General features: G+C 41.8%; 1 long non-coding RNA gene across 2 annotated transcripts in view; it reads left to right on the top strand.

Annotated features, from left to right (window-relative positions):
• The window catches only part of LOC147377985 (uncharacterized), a 59,625-nt gene that overhangs the window by 8,365 nt on the left and 31,691 nt on the right, over positions 1-19,569 (top strand). For both annotated transcript variants that reach the window (XR_015151161.1, XR_015151162.1), the window contains exons 3-4: positions 4,591-4,703; positions 7,244-7,384. This is a non-coding gene — a long non-coding RNA (uncharacterized LOC147377985). The remainder of the gene's footprint in view (positions 1-4,590; positions 4,704-7,243; positions 7,385-19,569) is intronic.

Below are 19,569 nucleotides of genomic sequence, written 5' to 3'. Positions count from 1 at the left end.
TGGCAACCCACTCCAGTGTTCTTGCCTGGAGTAATCCCAGGGACGGGGGAGCCTGGTGGGCTGCCGTCTATGGGGTCGCACAGAGTCGAACACAACTGAAGCGACTTAGCAGCAGCAGCAGCAGAGCCTCAGTGCATTCTGTTATCTGGGGCTACCTTTGTCCACTGTAAGCTTTTAGATCATTATTCTCTACACTTTGGATGCTTGGTCCATGGGGACAGAGGGACAAAATGAAGAGTCCCTCTTCATTCAGCCTCTGCTGCCAGCTGAAGGTGGATATGGTGGATAAGAAGGGTGGAGGCTGGATTTCAACTCTACTCACTCCCTGCACCTGGCACCTCTGCACCAGCACACAACTGGCAGCACCTTGAGGGATGCTCTGGACAGAAATCCTGGAATTAGACAAACTGAGGTTCAAAGATTTGCTGCCCTTACTGGAAAATGGGCCTGTCAAGCAACCTCTTAAAATCTCATTGTCTGATTAGTAAAAGAACAGGAAAATGTCATCGCATATGGTGCATGGTGAAAGTGAAAGCTGCTCAGTTGTGTCCAACTCTTTGTGACCCCATGGACTGTAGCCCCCCAGGCTCCTCTGTCCGTGGGACTCTCCAGGCAAGAATCCTGGAGTGGGTTGTCATTTCCTCCTCCAGGTGATCTTCCCAACCAAAGGACTGACCCTGCATCTCTTGCATCTCCTGCATTGCTGATGGATTCTCTACTGTCTGAGCCACCAGGGAAAGTCTCATGGAGCGTGGTGGAAACTCTATAAACACTACCCTCTTGGTGTGATCCTCTTCCACCTCTTCACTGCTTTAGCTGACATCTCTCACTCCTGCTTCCTCCTCCTAAATATCCATCAGACCCTTCAGCTTAGTGAATGGCTGGTCTGCCCACACTCTGGCAGCTGGAGGGACTTATAGTAGGAAGAGCCTACTGTCCAGGTTCAAGGCAGGCAATGAACATTTCTGGCTCTGTAAATAGAGAGTGGCACATAGCCCCTAGGACCGGGGGGTAGAAATGGAGATGTCAGGAGAACTTGCCTCATGTATCAGTATATTCATGTCATATTCACCATATATTCATGTCAGGACTGACTCAGGCACCTGACCCTAACGTTTCAACCCCACCCACACCAATCACTGTCAAGTTGGCTTATGGACTCATGGTTTGAAAGAGGTGTAATATGCACATGGCTGAGATCCAGCAACCTTGAGCTTAGTCCTGTTCTACTGTTGGTTAACTGTGTGATTTCAGAGAAACCATTTCAGCTCAGTTTCCTGCGGAACCTGATTGGGGGATTATCTCATACAGTCTCAGATCCTGGATCGTCTGGGGCTGGGGATGGAGTGGGGGCATTAAGAAAATTGCCCTCCTCTGGTTTATTTTAAGGATTTGGTGTCTTTTCGACCAAATAATCCCATGAAAGTCTTAGTTTACCTCAAGCATCCGTGTTTGAGCTCACCCGCACCACAGAGGTGTTGCCCATACTTGGCTAATTGAATATCATTAGAAGCTGTGAAACTGACTCTGCATTTCAAAAAGCCTATTTCTTATTAAGAAACATATATATTTATATACACATAATCATTCAAAATTGTGCTATAAGAAAGCAGCTGCCTTAAGAATATTTCTGTGGAGGAGCCAATTGTTTGGGAATTGGGATGCATTCTGCCACTTGTGAAAAGGAGCAGAAAAAAAAAAAAAAGGAGGAAATGAGAAAGAGAGATGCAAGGCACAAATATATTGACAGATGAGAAGAATAAATGTTTTCTTTGCGTGCATAGTGCGGAGGTGTCGCACATACCAAATTATGACATAACTGTTGGAGTAATGGCTGCAGCTGTTGCCTTTGTAAAGTGATCCACAATACCCCACTCTAATAAGTGCAGCGTGTGTCCAAGGCACTCCACACAATGAGGACAGCCTAATCCCAGGCCACGTGAGCTCTGTGCCAAGCGTGATCATATCACAGCAGCAGGAGCAAGCTGGGAATAATCATATCCTTAGGGAAAAAACCCCCTGGGTAACACACTGAAATCTCCTTTAAACAAAGCAAGCATGTGAATCTGCTGGTGAACAGGAAAATTCTGTGATGAATTGCAAAGGAAGGGCACTGGGTAAAAATTCCATATGTTGCCCCCATTTCCGTAAGGTGAAAACTACTAGAAAGAAGAAGTTGACTTTGGTGAACATAGGAAGATGCTGCTGGGTTGCAGTCATTCCTTGATTTCTTCATTTATTCAACAAAAATTTCTTAAGCATGTGTGCCAGGTACCAGGCTGTGAACCAGAAATACAGAGAAAGAGGTAAACATTGAACATGTAACAAAATAAGTCATTAATTCACAGCAGTTGTGACAACTGCCTTAGGCAAAAGGACTGGATACTAGAAGGGTGAATTACAGACTATAGTTTCTCTTTAAGAGCAGGCTGAAATGTACAGATTGCAATCACTATAAGCCTAATTTGAATAATAAGAGACAATGAGTTGGTACCCAGAGAACTAGAAGTTCCATTGATTATTTTAAAAAATCCTTTTTTAAATATTTTATTTGATAGCGTGTTCCTCTCATTGAATATTCAGAATTTGGCAGTGAATGTGTCAGAATCATTTATATTAGCTCAGCAAGTGGTAAGCACTAATGGTAACTGTAGATATGGGGAAAATCCCCTTGATAAAAATATACTTCCCTATATCTGAGTTGGTTCATATCATGCCCAAGATCATAGGCTCTGGACCAACCTGCCTGGGTTCAAGTCTGTCTCTTCTGCTTGCTAGCATAGGTGTCAACTTATTTAAACTCTCTGAGCCATGGTTCCCTTATCTGTAAAAGGGGAATAACTCTTATTATTTCCTTCATAGGGTCATTGTGAGTATTGGGTAAGTAAATACACTTAAATCACGTTAAATAGTACCTGGGTTATACCAAATACTATGTTACAGTTGTTGTTATTACTATTCCTTGGGCTTCTTGATGGCTCAGATGATAAAGAATCTGCCTGCAATTCAGGAGACCTGAGTTCGGGCCCTGGGTTGGGAAGATCCCCTAGAGAAAGGAATGGCTATCCACTCTAGTGTTCTTGCCTGGAGAATTCCATGGACAGAGGAGTCTTGCAGGCTACAGTCCATGGGGGTCACAGAGTCAGGCACAACTAAGTGACTAACACCTTTCACTATTCCTTGGACATAAATTTAGGACCCAACGCTGTAGCTAAATTATTTATGACCTCTCTAAATATTTTATTATTATCTAAGATATTTATACTTGGGTGTTCATTGATCTCAACCCTAAATCTCTGCTTTTTCCAGATACGGAAATCTCTTGACTCTTATATCACCTCTAGTAATTTTCATCCTATCAATCAAAATATGCAGCCAGATATATAGTCTATTTCTATCCATGACTAATCATTTTCCTATTTCTCAGGTTTGACCAGGAATGATTTTGCTAAACCACTTTCTTTCTGTATGAACCAGAAGTCGCATAGCAGAGGTGCCAGTATATCTCCACAACTGCCATTAAATTGTTTAAGAATTAATATTAAGCGGAAGACTTGGCACCTATTTCCCTAAACCTCACTCCATGCCCTAGCCACATGGCCACCTTCAAGGAATGGAAGCAACTAAGAGGAAGTTTGGAGTGGGCAAGCACCAACACACACATCCTTCATCCTTGAAGACCAGAGCAAGACACACTAAGCCCCAAAATGAAATAAAAAGTCTTAGTAAGTCAGATAGATAATAAGTTATTTGGCCTTTGACTTCCACTGTTTGTGGAGGGTAAGGGCACCTTTGACATCTCAGAAGCAGATTGATTTTCTTGAGTAGATGATGGAGAAAATTGTGCTGAGTTTTGATCATTTGTGTATTCCCAAGTTCCTCCGCACAACCAGACTGTGAAGGAAAACAACTCTAAAGACATGTAAGCACTATGGTTAATTGGGTATGCAGTAAATACAATTTACTCCTGAAGAAACAGTTTGCTGTTTATTCACTGGGAAAAAAAAATACTCAGCTTGATAATACTGACAGAACACGAATATTGTGCGGCAGGTTGAAGAAAAATCCTATTTAAAATGCTTGTAAAAGGGCGAATAAAAGCAGTCTGGTTTCTCTTCCTTTTGAAAATCTTGATTTCATTGCCTCATTTGTTCTTTGCTTTCTTTTTTCCTGCTTCCTTTTAATTTTTCCTTCTGCACTGCTGTAGAAGACTTTCCCAAAGAAAGTTTTCTGAGACATCAGTTTATTAAGTATTTTTCAACATTATTTCTATACCTGATCTCCTGGCAGCCCTACAAAATATCTTGTTGTATTCTTTATTCACCCTAGAAAGATTCTGGGAAGAGGTGATTAATTGATAAGTGAAAAAGACTACACTGTCTAGAGACACACAGAGCATATCAAAATCATTCAGAGTCAAGTTCTTGAACCCAATGCTATTTCCCTTCCATGTACAGAAGCCCCATGGGAACCTCATACAGCTTCTGGTTCAACAGGAAGCCTAGTTTAGGTAAAGGCAGCAGGTAAACCTGTTCCACCCCTATGTGCTGTATGTTAAAAATCCACCTCTCTCATCACTTTTACTCTTAGGTTCCCCAAACAAAGTCCTGGCACCACCTGACAGGCATCACTTAGCTGAGCGGGCTGCTGCTGATTCTTCCCCACTGCTGACACTGTAAATTAGCTACAACTGGTATTTGAAGGTGAGGTCGTGCACCTGCTGCCCTCATTTGGTGATAAGAGACTTGTCTTCCAAAACATACTGCCTTGCCTCTTGTCCTTCATCCACCCTAGAAACACATATTCTTTTGATTTCTGAGAGTCTTTCTGATGCAGTGTGTTGTTGGCTATTTTTCTATCCTGGTTTTCCATTTGATAAAATAATTGAAGTGACTTAGATGCTACTAGGTTGGGGGAGAGTAGATAATTTCCTTCACAGGAGTGAAAAATATACCTTCCAACTCTCTACAAGTCATAGGAAGTTATGTCTTTTTTGGTGAATTGAGGTTCTGCCCATGGTGGGTAATAAGTGTCAGCAACCACCAGCAACCACCTGGGCTACAGGTGGCTCAGTGGTTTAAAAAAAAAAAAAAATCTGCCTGCCAATGGAGGAGATGCAGGAAGAGGCAGGTTAAATCCCTTGGTCAGGAAGAACCCCTGGAGGAGGAAATGGCAACCCACAACAGTATTCTTGCCTGGAGAATTCCAGGGATGGGGAACCAGGTGGGCTGCCATCTATGGGGTCGCACAGAGTTGGACACGACTGAAGTGACTTTAGCAGCAGCAGCAGCAGCAGCAGCAGCAGGGCCATCATTATGTGTCCCCTTCAAAGCTGCGTGTTTTGATAATAACAGTTTCCTTTTCTATGGTGGACCCGAAACCATGACCAAAACTCACCACATGGATAAGAAACTGGACGTTTACCTGCTATGGATTGAATTCCATCATAACTATGTCTCTGGCACATTCAATGTATATTGACTCTATAGACATGCCCAACTGGCCCAAATTACTTTGTACACACACAGCATTCAGTGTTCCAACAAACTGAGCTCATCCGTTGAAGCTATAAGGGGTCCACTCTTCCAAAATGTTGCTCTTCATGTGTCCACCTAGAGCAAGATGTTTCTCGTTATGGTGGTATGAAATGGGATTTTTTTTCTCTCTTATGAATAATAAATAGAATCATGAGAGCTAAAAAGAATATAACAGGATCCTGCAATTGGAGATGACATTTACTTAGCAGAAAGTAAAATTATGTTAAAAAAATCAATATGCTTGGTGAAACTTCCCATATTTTTAATTCACTTGCAACAGATAATTAGCTCATATATTTAAATTAGCCTGATGTATTTTATTTAGCAATTTTTTAAGGAGATCACATTCTATTTTATTCCTATATCAATTCAGCCACTAATACAGTACACAGAGACAGCTCTCCTGCACCCCTCCCCCATAAAAGGCTGTTTAGGGCTCCGTTTCCAGCCAAATGATCTGGGGAGTTTTCTCTCAGTGCCATGCATGATTTTGCCAATGAATCTTTAACCTCTGTGAGGGAGGGGACTGAAGATAAGAGGAGGAGGGGGCAGAAAGACAAGGCCCTAAGGGAGCATTTGGAATGCAGACAGAGCTTCACCCTGTCTGACTGTGGGTGACTTCAGCTGAGTGTGCAGGCCTTATTTTTCCCTTCTTCTCCAGTGGGAACACCACACATGATGGGCACACCTTGCCAGGCAGGAATTCTTTTGGAAACATTAGCAGAAGGGGGCCTCAGAGAACATGGTGTTTTCCTTTAAGAACCAAGTTCAAGCCCAATGCATCGTGTAAATGAAAATACACCACCTTTTAGAGGGAGGAGCCGGGCTGTGTACATTTTCTTTATCTTCTTTGCTTTGTTTCTCAGAGCATCCAAGGTGGGGGAAGGTCAAGCTTACTGAGGCCTTGACCTGGCCTTTCGGTCTTACATGGGATTATAAGTTTCACGTATAAATGTCATGCCACATCTTATTCATAGGTAAGGGAATCTCCTTTCTTTTTCATTTTTTTCCTTTTGCCATTATATCTAGTGAATTTCAGATCCTTCTCTCCTGTCATCACTGTTCCTTCCTTCATCTGCAGTGTTTCTCATTCCTCAGCTGAGAGTTTGCTTTCTTGCCTTTTCTGAGACTGGTCGTTCCTTCTGGAACCATCTCCCAGCCTCAACCCATCTCTGATGCGAACATTCTTGCTGACACGTTCTCAGCAGGCTGGGCGCATCGTGACTGCATCTATATTGAGAGGGGGAGGACAAGATTGTTTACTTTCTCAGAAGGCTAAATATCTCGGCTGTGAGTCCTTGACTGTGTATTTAAGGACACAGACAGAAAGGACAAAGGCCAGCAGAAAGAGCTTCTGCCACGGTGATTTGCATCTGAGTTCAATTCAGCTCTGCTTTAAAGAGTCTCATTTGAATACACAGTACATTAGCTACACTATTGCTTCAGATCCAATATGGGAAATACGTTCATAGCTCAGTAACCTCTCCCCCACCTAGTCCAGACAGTTGGGGAAGAGGGTGGGGAGGGGCTCCAACAACTGCAGAGAAACTGTATTTCAAATGAATGTCTTTCATCACCTGCCTATGTATCCCACAGCTGTACTCCCGATAGGAGATTTGCATATTTTTTCTGACTAATGGAAATAAATATAGGATGAAGATTTTGTTTGTCCATTTAAAAATCCTGCTTTGCTCCTCATGCTCCAGGGCTTCTAAATATGCGATAAGAAGAAACGGTTTGTTAGACTAAAGAAAATCAGAAGTTCCAGATCACATGTCTACTGTTATCATCTATGTGAAGGACTGCAGCTAGAAATCACCTCCAGAATTCCTTCTGGCAAAAAATTAGTAAGTAGATTTATAATATAAGGCTATGTGAATGTAGTTACCTAAAGGACCACTGATCTAAACTAAGTTAGCCTGCAGAGAGTCCTAAATTATGCACAAGGTTGAAATGACATTAAATGCACATTGTCTATTCCCTTTCTTTTTAATTTTCATGGGAGTTCAGATATACCTTGCAGTCTTTGTGTATATTTTCTTAATCCCTTGTCTTCTTTTGACCTGAGAAAGCAAAGGGCAAATGAAGGATAAGACTCGTTAAGAGTGTAAGAAGTGTGGGCTTGATGAATGTTTGAATCCTGGGATGGTTCTTTATCTAGCCAAAGTCTATAGACACGAAATGCAATAATAGTAAGATAATGATATTGACTTTTTTAACAAACATACTAGAACTTCTATATAGCCCAGACTTTTATCAATGCCTTAAAACAGTCACCTTAGGAGGCTGAGGTTTTGTTTAATTTTAGCTTTTAGTTTTTAACAGTGGTTTTGTTTTAACACAGCAGCAGGAATTGCTACTAAGGCTGCCCAGCGTTTTCTATTGAATATTGTCAATGGAGAAAGATTTTTGTCACTCGGGGTGGGTTTGATTTTTGAAAATAGTCAAATACTATCTGGAGCCAGGGTAACTAGTGAATGGGCAGCTAAGTGTTAGTTTTTTTTTTTTTTAATTTAAATTTATTTATTTTAATTGGAGGCTAATTACTTTACAATATTGTATTGGTTTTGCCATACATCAACATGAATCCACCACAGGTGTACACGTGCTCCCTATCCTGAACCCCTCTCCCACCTCCCTCCCCATACCACCCCTCTGGGTCATCCCAGTGCACCAGCCCCAAGCATCCTGTATCCTGCATCGAACCTGGACTGGTGATTCGTTTCTTATATGACATTTACATGTTTCAATGCCATTCTCCCAAATCATCGCACCCTCTCTAAAATAACATCCTCTTCCCTAAGTTTGGCTGTAGCAACACAAAATGCCTTCTGAGCTTATTAAGTGCTTGTTGGCAAATGTAAGACATGTGAAAATTCACACTGCCCCTGTGCCTTTAATCAAAGAACTGTAGCATTAGAAGAAATCTTAGAGGTTAGAAAATTCAAACCCTTAGTTGAGAGAAATAAGAAGGTCAAAATAGTGACATTTCACTTAAGACAATGCTTTTTTCTTGACTGTAGAAGTTTAAGTAATTACAATTTTGTTTAGTTCTTGAATACTGCAAACATTTGGATGTTGTGTGTATGTGATCAGTGACTGTGTCTGTATTAGTAGGACCTACTTCCAGAGTGTCTGCCCAGATCTCAGGTAATTTCCTTACTGTGCAACTGTCCTCTTGCTCCACATCTAATTCTTGAAAGCACAGATGCATGACCCTGCTGTCCATGTTGGGAGGGTAACACCTGCCCTTGGAGATGGCTGATTGGACCAGCAGTAACACCTGACCCAAGGTAGACCAGTGAAATCCTCTCTTCTGGGAATTTGAAATTGGCACTTAGGAAGTTGTTCAATACAGCTGAATCTAGAAGATACAGTGTCAGGAATTAAAATTTTCCTCCTTGACCAGAGAGCCAAGAAAGCTGATCTAGAGAGAAAGAAAAGTAATACAGAAGACATGATGAAAAAGGTAAAAATAGGATTAAGGCTCCCAGTTAGAGCCTTCCTGAAGCCTGATTGTATTATTGCCCTGAAGTCTTTGAGTTAACATTTCATCCTCAAATGATGTGGTTTAAATGTTTATTTTTAAGTTAGATTGAACTGGTTTGCTCCTTGCAGCCCACTACATCATACCCAACAGATTGCAAGTAAAAGTCATTCAGTTGTGACTGACTCTATACAGTCCATGGAATTCTCCAGGCCAGAATACTGGAGTGGGTAGCCTTTTGCTTCTCCAGAGGATCTTCCAACCCAGGGATTGGACCCAGGTCTCCTGCATTGCAGGCGGGATTCTTTATCAACTGAGCTATCAGGGAAGTCAACAGATTATGTATATATATCAATTCCCAAGAGGGAAATGAATCTGCCAGCCTCTCTCAAGAACTGAAGGTCCTTTCATGAGGATCTGATGGCTTCTCTGAGAGAAAGGGACAACTTTGAATGTGACCTGCATGAACCTGTGAAAGGTCCTATTTGATCCAGCTCTGGGGAAAGAAGGAAAAGCAACTACAACACTGCCATTCTCATGCATTCAACTCATTTAGAGGCAGCCTCCTCACCCCCATTGCTTAGAAGATAGAAACCCAAGCTCTTAAAGCAGATGCACAAGAAGTAGGGCCTGATCTCCATCTTCACTCTCCTTCCAGCACATTCATGCTTTCTGATGCAGAACCATGAAGCTACTAGCATGCCCCTTCCCCTCTACACACCTCCATGCCTGCGTATGCCAAGTTTCCTCTGCTTGGAATGCCCTGCGTGCCCACCTCTCCTTCCCATCCTAGCTCCCCACTCCCTTAGCCTAGAAAATTCCTATTCAACTTTTCAAACTCTTTGTGACAGTCAACACTGGGAGAACTTCTCTGGCTTTTCTCTACCACAAGATGAAATCAATTCCTGTTTTTCCTGAACTACTTCAGTACCTTATAACACATTTTCACAACCCTCATCTCTTGCACTCTGTTGTAATGATTTGATGATGTTTTTTCATCAACAAACTAAACTGTTGTTTCATTTGTTAAATGAACTGCCACACTGTGAACAACGTGAAAGCAGGAACCATGTCTCATTCACTGTTTTTTTTTTAATATTTTTATTTATTTGGCTACATCAGGTCTTAGTTGCAGCATGCAGGATCTTCTATCTTCATTGTGGCATGCAGGACCTTTTCATTGCAGCATGCAAACTCTTAGATATGGCATGGGGGATCTAGTTCCCTGACCAGAGATAGAACCTGGGCCCCCTGCATCAGGAGTGTGGAGTCTTAGCCACTGGACCACCAAGAGGTCCCTCTCATTCACTTTTGATGTCCAACAACTAATAGTGAGTCCACAATTACTACCCTGTAGCTGGTAGCTACACATTTTGTGTGTTCAGTACACATGGAGAGAAATAAACTGAAATTATGTAGTCATTTTCTGCTGCTGCTGCTGCTAAGTCGCTTCAATCATGTCTGATTCTGTGCAACCCCATAGACGGCAGCCCACCAGGCTCCCCCATCCCTGGGGTTCTACAGGCAAAAACACTGGAGTGGGTTGTCATTCCTTCTCCAATGCATGAAAGTGAAAAGTGAAGTCGCTCAGTCGTGTCTGACTCTTAGCGACCCCGTGGACTGCAGCCCACCAGGCTCCTCCATCCATGGGATTTTCCAGGCAAGAGTACTGGAGTGGGGTGCCATCGCCTTCTCCAGTAGTCATTTTCTACAGAGGTACTAAGATATTTGTTCTAGAGACCTCCCTCACCTTGGTGAAAATGACTTTTGAAACTTCCTGCATTCTTAACTATGCTGCCTGCTGCTTTCCCAGGAGGTTAAGTGGATGTTCTATACATGAGAGCTATTAGAAGCTATGTCGCTCAAGAGGTTTATTTGTGTACAAGGGGCTCATGCTAACCCTGGGGACCATGAGCGTCCACATTTACCGTGAAGGCAAATGTCAATTATTTCTCCTTGGTTCCTATGAACGCTCCTTAAGAGAGTTCATAGGAACCAAGGAGAAATAATTGACATTATTGGAAGAGGTTCTGCACTGGCATAACTCTAAAAACTCTGTGAGGCAGTAATGATATCTGTTTTCTACTCAACATTTTAGGCATATACTATACATGTATGGAATACAGATACAAATGACGCAGTCAATAAATATGTATTAAAAATAAAGGATGGGAGGAATGGAGGGAAAGGAGGGGTAAGGAAAGGAGGAAGAGTAAAGAAAGGAGGGGGGCTTTATAAAGAAAGGTTCTAATTATTGGGAAAAACTAAATTCACCCTGTAAAACAAACCACAAAGAGCAAAATCAGTTAAGTGTAAACATTCACAGTAAATAATAAATATTGTACAGCAATAGTCCCCAGCCTTTTTGGCACCAGGGGCTGGTTTCATGGAAGAAACTTTTTCCATGGATTTGGGGAGGGGGATGATTCAGGCGGTGATACAAGCCATAGGGAGCAATAGGGCACTGCTTACCTCCTGCTGAGCAGCCCTGTTCCTAATGGACTGTCCTACAGGGGTTGGGGTTTATGGATCCCTGTTGTACCGAATGGTTTCATTGTTTATTATACACTATCCCTTCCAACTAGTCAAAGCTATGATTTTTCCAGTAGTCATGCATGGATGTGAGAGTTGGACTATAAAGAAAGCTGAGTGCCAAAGAATTGATACTTTTGAACTGTGGTGTTGGAGAAGACTCTTGAGAGTCCCTTGGACTGCAAGAAGATCCCGCCAGTCCATCCTCAAGGATATCAGTCCTAAATAGTCATTGGAAGGACTGATGTTGAAACTGAAACTCCAATACTTTGGCCACCTAATGTGAAGAGCTGACTCATTTGAAAAGACCCTGACGCTGTGAAAGATTGAAGGCGGGAGGAGAGGAGGACAACAGAAGGTGAGATGGTTGGATGGCATCACCAACTCTACTGACGTGAGTTTGAGTAAGCTCTGGGAGTTGGTGACGGACAGGAAAGCCTGGCGTGCTGCAGTCCATGTTGTTGCAAAGAGTTGGACACGACTGGGCAACTGAACTGAATTGATCCCTTACCAAGGTGATGGTAAAGGTTTTCCTTTAAGTGGTGGCATCAGCCTAAAATTAAGATCCCTGGGTGATCCTGTATCTCCAACCTGAGTTTCTTCCTTGAAGATCCCATCCTGGCCCTGGTATTTGGGTGTTGATTTCAAAATCTTTTCAGTTCCTCAGTTGGAATAACTGAGCAGTCTGTCCATAAGCTCCAGTCGTTCCTAATCCAGTGAACAGAGTTCAGTAACTATACTTGTGTTACTTATACAATGGCTACTTTACTCAAACTTGTTCTTCATCCAAGGGCTTCCCAGGTGACTCAGTGGTAAAGAATCTGCTTGCCAATGCAGGAGACCAAGGAGATGCAGTTTTGATCCCTGTGGGGAGGATACCCTGGAGGAAGAAACAGCAACCCACTCCAGTATTCTTGCCTGGAAAATTCCATGGACAAAGGAGCCTGGCTGGCTATAGTCCATTTGACACAAATAATGAGGTTATTTTCCATACCACCTTCTCAGCTGGAATCGTCCATGATACCATTTCATGATCTAATGTGTCTGTAGCTACCACAAAACACTTAATTGGAAAAGACTTATGGCATAGTTTTATTGAATTATTATCACTTTAAACTGTTATCACTCTAAAGCTAAGGTAAGATTTAAAAGTGATTTAGGAAATAATTATAAAAGAAAGAGAATTTCAGTAAAAGGGACACTCTCAGCCTTAAAGATCTTCTTTATGGGCATGTATCCTCCGAAGCCAAGAATGTCTAAGCCACTTCTTTTGTACAAAAGCAGGAACTTTTTTAGAGAAGACAGCTCTTTGACAACTATATAGCTTTGTAGGACTCCCACTGCTCTAGTTTACATGGTTTGAGGGAAGAATGTGCATGTGTGCTCAGTAGAGTGTAATAAGTGTGCCTACCTCAGACAGCTGTTGTGCAAACTAAATGATAATGCATGTACGCAGTTAGCACAACGTCTACACATAGTAAATAGACAAAGTAGCAGAATTGTAACTTACATTGAACTTGGCCTCATCCCATGTCCTCAACAACTGATCACGAAAAAAGAGAATATAAATATTTAACTTGTGTGGTCACTAAATGAGTGTGCAACCTGAGTGGAGCAGAAGGGAGCTATGACTCTGTGGGCCCTGGGTCAGTCTCAGCGCCTAAGTGCTTCTCATACCACGAGCATCTCATGGCCCCTCAGTAGATCTTTAAAGTATGCATTTGTTCATGCCATGTACCTTAAATGTCAGCCAGCTATTTCATCTGGTGCACACACTGAAGAAACACCAATCTGCTCGGACGCTGGAAGAACAGATAGACATGTTAAGCTCGTTCAGAGTTGTGGTTTCCTGGACTCCAGAATGACTTTCTAAGAAATCAAAGAAAATTCTGATGAAATGTCATTATTGCCTTAGGCTTTGCCTTGCTGTTCTAATTCCTTCCTTGGATACACTGGCACCTTAAACATAGTCATCATGGTAGTTATCATCATCGTCATCACTAATGACCTGTCACAAGTCCCTATTGTCAGTCTGGAAATTCCATCTTTAGGCATTGTCCTCAGTTGTTAGCTGTTGTTGTTCAGTTGCTGAATCACCTTCGACTCTGTGACCCCCTGGACTGCAGCACACCAGGCTCCCTTGTCCTTCACTATCTCCTGGAATTTGCTCAAATTCATTTCCTTTGAGTCAGTAATGCTATCTAACCATCTCACCCTCTGTTTCCCCCTTCTCTTGCCCTCAATATTTCCCAGCATCAGGGTCTTTTCTAATGAGTTGTCTCTTCACAGCAGGTGGTCAAAGTATTGGAACTTCAGAGTTCCCCTCAAAAGATTAAAGTCTCCCCACCACACACACTGTACAAGCAGAACTCTCCCTAGAGTCTCTTGGGGTGGGATGCAGAGGGTCTTTCAGGCTCTCTTAGTTGATCAGCACATAACTCGGGGATCAGTTCTAAGGTCCTGTGAACCTACTCAGGGCCAGGACTAGGGAGAGGCTAGTGACATCCGTCTCAAGCACAAATTCAAGGGGACACAAAATCTCAATAGGTAAATAATATCTTAATGCAATATTTTTTAAAATTAATGCAACATTTTTTAACTAAGCAAAAATTCTATAGGGAACAAAATGTTAAATAAAGACAGGATTGGTGACTTTTTTCCTTTTGCCTTGTACCCAAAATAACTTGGCCTGGCACTGACCTTACTTTCCAGGGTCCCTCACCCTCCTCAGCACACACGCCAAAGATGTGTTGACCCTCAGAGCCCCTTTGAATGACTGTTGAATCATAAAATCAGCTCAGTTTTGTCATATACTCCATACACTGTAATTCTAAATGGAAGGCACTATTGTAGGTGCCTGCACTATTGCAGTAAAGAACCAGATAAAACTCTTGCCTCCATGGGGCTTGCATCTAAGTTGGGGAAACAGCAAAGAAAAAAATGAAAAAAATACAAATAGTGTGTCAGGTGCAGTAGAGCAAGAGAATCAGGAGTTCTATGGGTGGAGCTAAGAAGTGAAAATTTAAATAGGATGGTCAGGAAGAGGGAGGAAGCAAGTGATGGGGTATCTGGAGGGAAGTCAGCCCATGCAGAGGGACCAGCAACTGCAAGCTTTCTGGAAATGGTTGTTCTGGGTGGGAGGTCAAGGTTAAAATAGCAGCCTCCCTGCCAGAACAGAGAGCTTCATGTAGATCAGTTCAGTTCAGTTTAGTCGCGTCCGACTCTTTGCGACCCCATGAATCGCAGCATGCCAGGCCTCCCTGTCCATCACCAACTCCCAGAGTTCACCCAAACTCATGTGCATCGAGTCAGTGATGCCATTCAGCCATCTCATCCTCTGTCATCCCCTTCTCCTCCTGCCCCCAATCCCTCCCAGCATCAGGGTCTTTTCCAGTGAGTCAACTCTTCACATGGGGTGGCCAAAGTATTAGAGTTTCAGCCTCAGTCCTTCCAATGAACACCCAGGACTGATGTCCTTTAGAATGGACTGGTTGGATCTCCTTGCAGTCCAAGGGACTCGCAAGAGTCTTCTCCAACATCACCGTTCAAAAGCATCAATTCTTCGACGCTCAGCTTTCTTCACAGTCCAATTCTCACATCCATACATAAACACGGGAAAAACCATAGCCTTGACTCGATGGAAATGGTAACAATCCATGCCTGGCACCACTGGCAATAGAGATAGCAAATTCAATGACAAAAGGAAAATCTTTCATTTGGGTGGATGGGTGGATACCTGAAAAAGAATGAGAGTTCAGAAAGGAGGAAGGGAAGTTGGTGGGTGTCTGCCTTAGGAACTCACTTTGTAATAAGAATGTGAGATGAAGTGGACTCCTAAAGCAGAGGTCCTCATATGGAGGTGATGGTGTTGACAGGGAAGGAATAAAAGAACAGCATTTGAGTTTAAGGAAAACAGGAACCTCTCCTCACTTTTTTGCCCTTCTTGGTACATAGAAAGTTGTGTCAAGACAACAGTCAGAGGTAGAAAAATTTTTGGTCTGCACTTCAATCTCATAACAAGAAAACCATTAATTACTCTAATGGCTAACAGAGCTTTTCCTTGTGCATGTAACACTGGTCCTAAGATCATAGTATGGAATAATGGGCATGGAGTCCAATTGGAATATCTTGAGGCTTATATCAGCAAAATGGTTAACACAAGCAAAGCTTGTGGTTGTCATTCAAGCTTTATTTAGCTCACTGGCACCAAATTCTGAATATGTGGGTGATGTGAATTGCAGTGATCAGTGCTTAATCATTGTTCCAGACCTCTTCATAGGGTAAGGACTACAGAACCCTTCTGGTGATTAGGCTTCTGATGAATAGTCTTCTTTCTTGCTTCCAATCAAGAAATGCCATAAAGGCTGATAAAGAAACTAATATCTGAAACAGTACTGTTATACCCAGATACTTGATATTGAATTCAGTCATGGTATAATTGCTTTATATCAGTTAATAATAAACGTCCAGAACTCCATGTAGAAGTATCAGTCTACAGCACTGTCAAAGAATTTTGAAGATGTTTACAAGCTTAAAGGATCCTACATTGTTCATTTTTGCTCAAAACAATATTATAATTCTTGAGAGCTGATTTCTTTCTTGACCCAGAAGATGAAAGAACACTGCTAAGATTTTTTCTTGGGCAAACTCTTGGGTTTGTGTTCAAAAGACAGAAACCTCTAAGCTAAAGACAAACCTTAGACTGAGGAGACAGGAGAGATCTAATAGAGAGCCTGAACCAGCGCTTCCAGCAATGGCAGAGGGCAACCTTTTGCAAAATAGCTTTTCTTCAAAAATTGTTTTGTAATGCTTAGATCCTTGGATTTAATTTTCAGTTTATATAAAATGTCATCTCATGAAATTCTAAAATCTTATTTTGTCTTACACATAATGTCTACTCTGAGATAAAAATAAAAAAGAACTCTGCCTGCCTTCTCTCCAAATTTGCTAGACTTGAGAATTATCTCAAAAATTCCCATACTATGAATCTTCTCTGAATAGGAGAGAATATTAGTCAGGATAGACTAAGTTATGATACAGTTACAAATACACCCTAAAGTCTCCATGATTTCATTCATTCCATAAATGTTTATTTCTAGCTCTTGCCTAGTTCAATGTGTGTGAGGCAGTCTTCCTCCATCTTATCAGCATAGCGTCAGGAACATGAGGGATCTAAGACCCATATGGTCCCCATGGCAGAAGAAGAGAGAGCTGGAAAATTAGATGGAGTCATTCTACCTACTTCTAATGACCAGACCCCAGTCACATGACCCCAACCTACTAGGGAAGCTGGGGAGCAAATGCACTAGAGCTTATGCATGATATAGTGAGCACCATCAGCTCTGCTTCAGCCTGATATTTGTTTCGGGGTACCTCTTTGCTCCTTGCTCTCACACACAGAAACCAGTCGCATCACCCCCACCTCCTAGAGTCAACCCTAAATCCACTACATTCAGCTTCAAGTTCAGGGTCTCTGTGCGATAGGCAATAGTTTCTATTAAGTTTGCACGTGGCTTCTCCCAGTCCAGAGACCAATGAACTTTAAAAAGATTATCTCTCTAGCCAGTGGGAATTTGCTGTATGACTCAGAGAGCTCACCCTGTGCTCTGTGACAACATAGAGGGGTAGGATGTGGTGGGGGTTGGGAGGAACGTTCAAGAGGGAGGGGATATATGTATACCTATGGCTGATTCATGTTGTTGTATGGCAGAAACCAACACAAAATTGTAAAAATCAAATTTTTACTATTAAAACATTTAAAAAATATGACAAAAAAGATAAATGAAGGAAAAAAAGATTGTCTTGTCCAAAGTACAATGGTGTAATAAAGACAAATCACCACAACAGATGCTCCTAATTCAAAAAGCAGAAGAAAGAAATACAAAGTAACCACATATCTGGGGTTCTGAAATCCTGCTGGCCAGGCTGGGGAGACTCCACGCAGGGTGAGGGTAGTTCCTTGATTAGCCCACCAACTCAATGGACATGAGTTTGGGTGAACTCTGGGAGCTGGTGATGGACAGGGAGGCCTGGCGTGCTGCAGTTCATGGGGTCGCAAAGAGTCGGACATGACTGAGCGACTGAACTGAACCGAACTGTCCTCTAAAGGGACTTGTATATCCTCTTCTCTGATCACTCCTGAAATGGGGGTGAGAAATCATTTCCTCCTCAATGCTGTGACTTTCAACATTTGCTTCTGTTCATGGAAGGCTGGGGACCAAACATCATAGAACTCAAAATACTGCTCCCTCAAAAATTCAATAGAATTTTGATCTATTTTATTCTCATCATCTCCGTGTAATAACAAATACATCCAAAGATATCTTTTAGTCATTGTTTTCAAGTCTACTCTATTTCTTTGTTTCCTCTTTCCATTCCTATCTTTTTCAACTAAATGGTGGCCACCTTTCAAGTTTGGAAAGTCACTCCTTTAATCTAATCTGTGTTCAGTCACTTTACAGTTTATTGGGTGTTTGCTCCTCAAAACATTTTTCTGCTTCTTGCCTTTTAGAATCTAGAAGCAGTAAGCTTTTCCAATCCTACAGTGCCTCAGATTTCTGGAATCAATTTTTGTTTGTAAACTGGTCAGTTCTCTTCTGAGCTCATCTTTTCTTTATCTCTTCTTCCCCCCCAACCCCCAAAACATAGCCAATTGTAGCCAACACACAATACTATCATGCTGTTTTCCAACATTTTCTCCTAGAGATAACAGCTCACTAAGCACATGGTTTGTCTCCCAAAGTATTGCAGATGGTAAGTTTTCCAAATGTTTTGGCTCACATAACATGAATCAAGATTTTTCAAGACTGGAGGAATCAACCTGCCTGACTTCAGGCTCTACTACAAACCCACAGTCATCAAGACAATATGGTACTGGTACAAAGACAGAGAAATAGATCAATGGAACAAAACAGAAAGCCCAGAGATAAATCCATGCACCTATAGACACCTTATCTTTGACAAAGGAGGTAATATACAATGGAGAAAAGACAATCTCTTTAATGAGTGGTGCTGGGAAAACTGGTCAACCACTTGTAAAAGAATGAAACTAGAACACTTTCTAACACCATACACAAAAATAAACTCAAAATGGATTAAAGATCTAAACGTAAGACCAAAAACTATAAAACTCCTAGATAAAACACTCTCCGACATAAATTATGGCAAGATCCTCTATGACCCACCTCCCAGAATATTGGAAATAAAAGCAAAAATAAACAAATGGGACCTAATTAAAATTAAAAGCTTCTGCACAACAAAGGAAACTATAAGCAAGGTGAAAAGACAGCCTTCAGAATGGGAGAAAATAATAGCAAATGAAGCAACTGTCAAAGAATTAATCTCAAAAATATACAAGCAACTCCTGCAGCTCAATTCCAGAAAAATAAATGACCCAATCAAAAAATGGGCCAAAGAACTAAACAGACATTTCTCCAAAGAAGACATACAGATGGCTAACAAACACATGAAAAGATGCTCAACATCACTCATTATCAGAGAAATGCAAATCAAAACCACTATGAGGTACCATTTCACGCCAGTCAGAATGGCTGCGATCAAAAGTCTACAAGCAATAAATGCTGGAGAGGGTGTGGAGAAAAGGGAACCCTCTTACACTGTTGGTGGGAATGCAAACTAGTACAGCCACTATGGAGAACAGTATGGAGATTCCTTAAAAAACTGGAAATAGAACTGCCACATGACCCAGCAATCCCACTGCTGGGCATACACACTGAGGAAACCAGAATTGAAAGAGGCACGTGTACCCCAATGTTCATTGCAGCACTGTTTATAATAGCCAGGACATGGAAGCAACCTAGATGCCCATCAGCAGATGAATGGATAAGAAAGCTGTGGTACATATACACAATGGAGTATTACTCAGCCATTAAAAAGAAAACATTTGAATCAGTTCTAATGAGGTGGATGAAACTGGAGTCTATTATACAGAGTGAAGTAAGCCAGAAAGAAAAACACCAATACAGTATTAGATCAGATCAGATCAGTCGCTCA

Source organism: Bos grunniens, chromosome 2 (genome assembly GCF_055505025.1).
Source record: "Bos grunniens cultivar Pamir isolate PY7600 chromosome 2, Bosgru_T2T1.0, whole genome shotgun sequence".
Taxonomy (NCBI): domain Eukaryota; kingdom Metazoa; phylum Chordata; class Mammalia; order Artiodactyla; family Bovidae; genus Bos; species Bos grunniens.
This window is presented reverse-complemented; position numbering and strand designations above follow the sequence as displayed.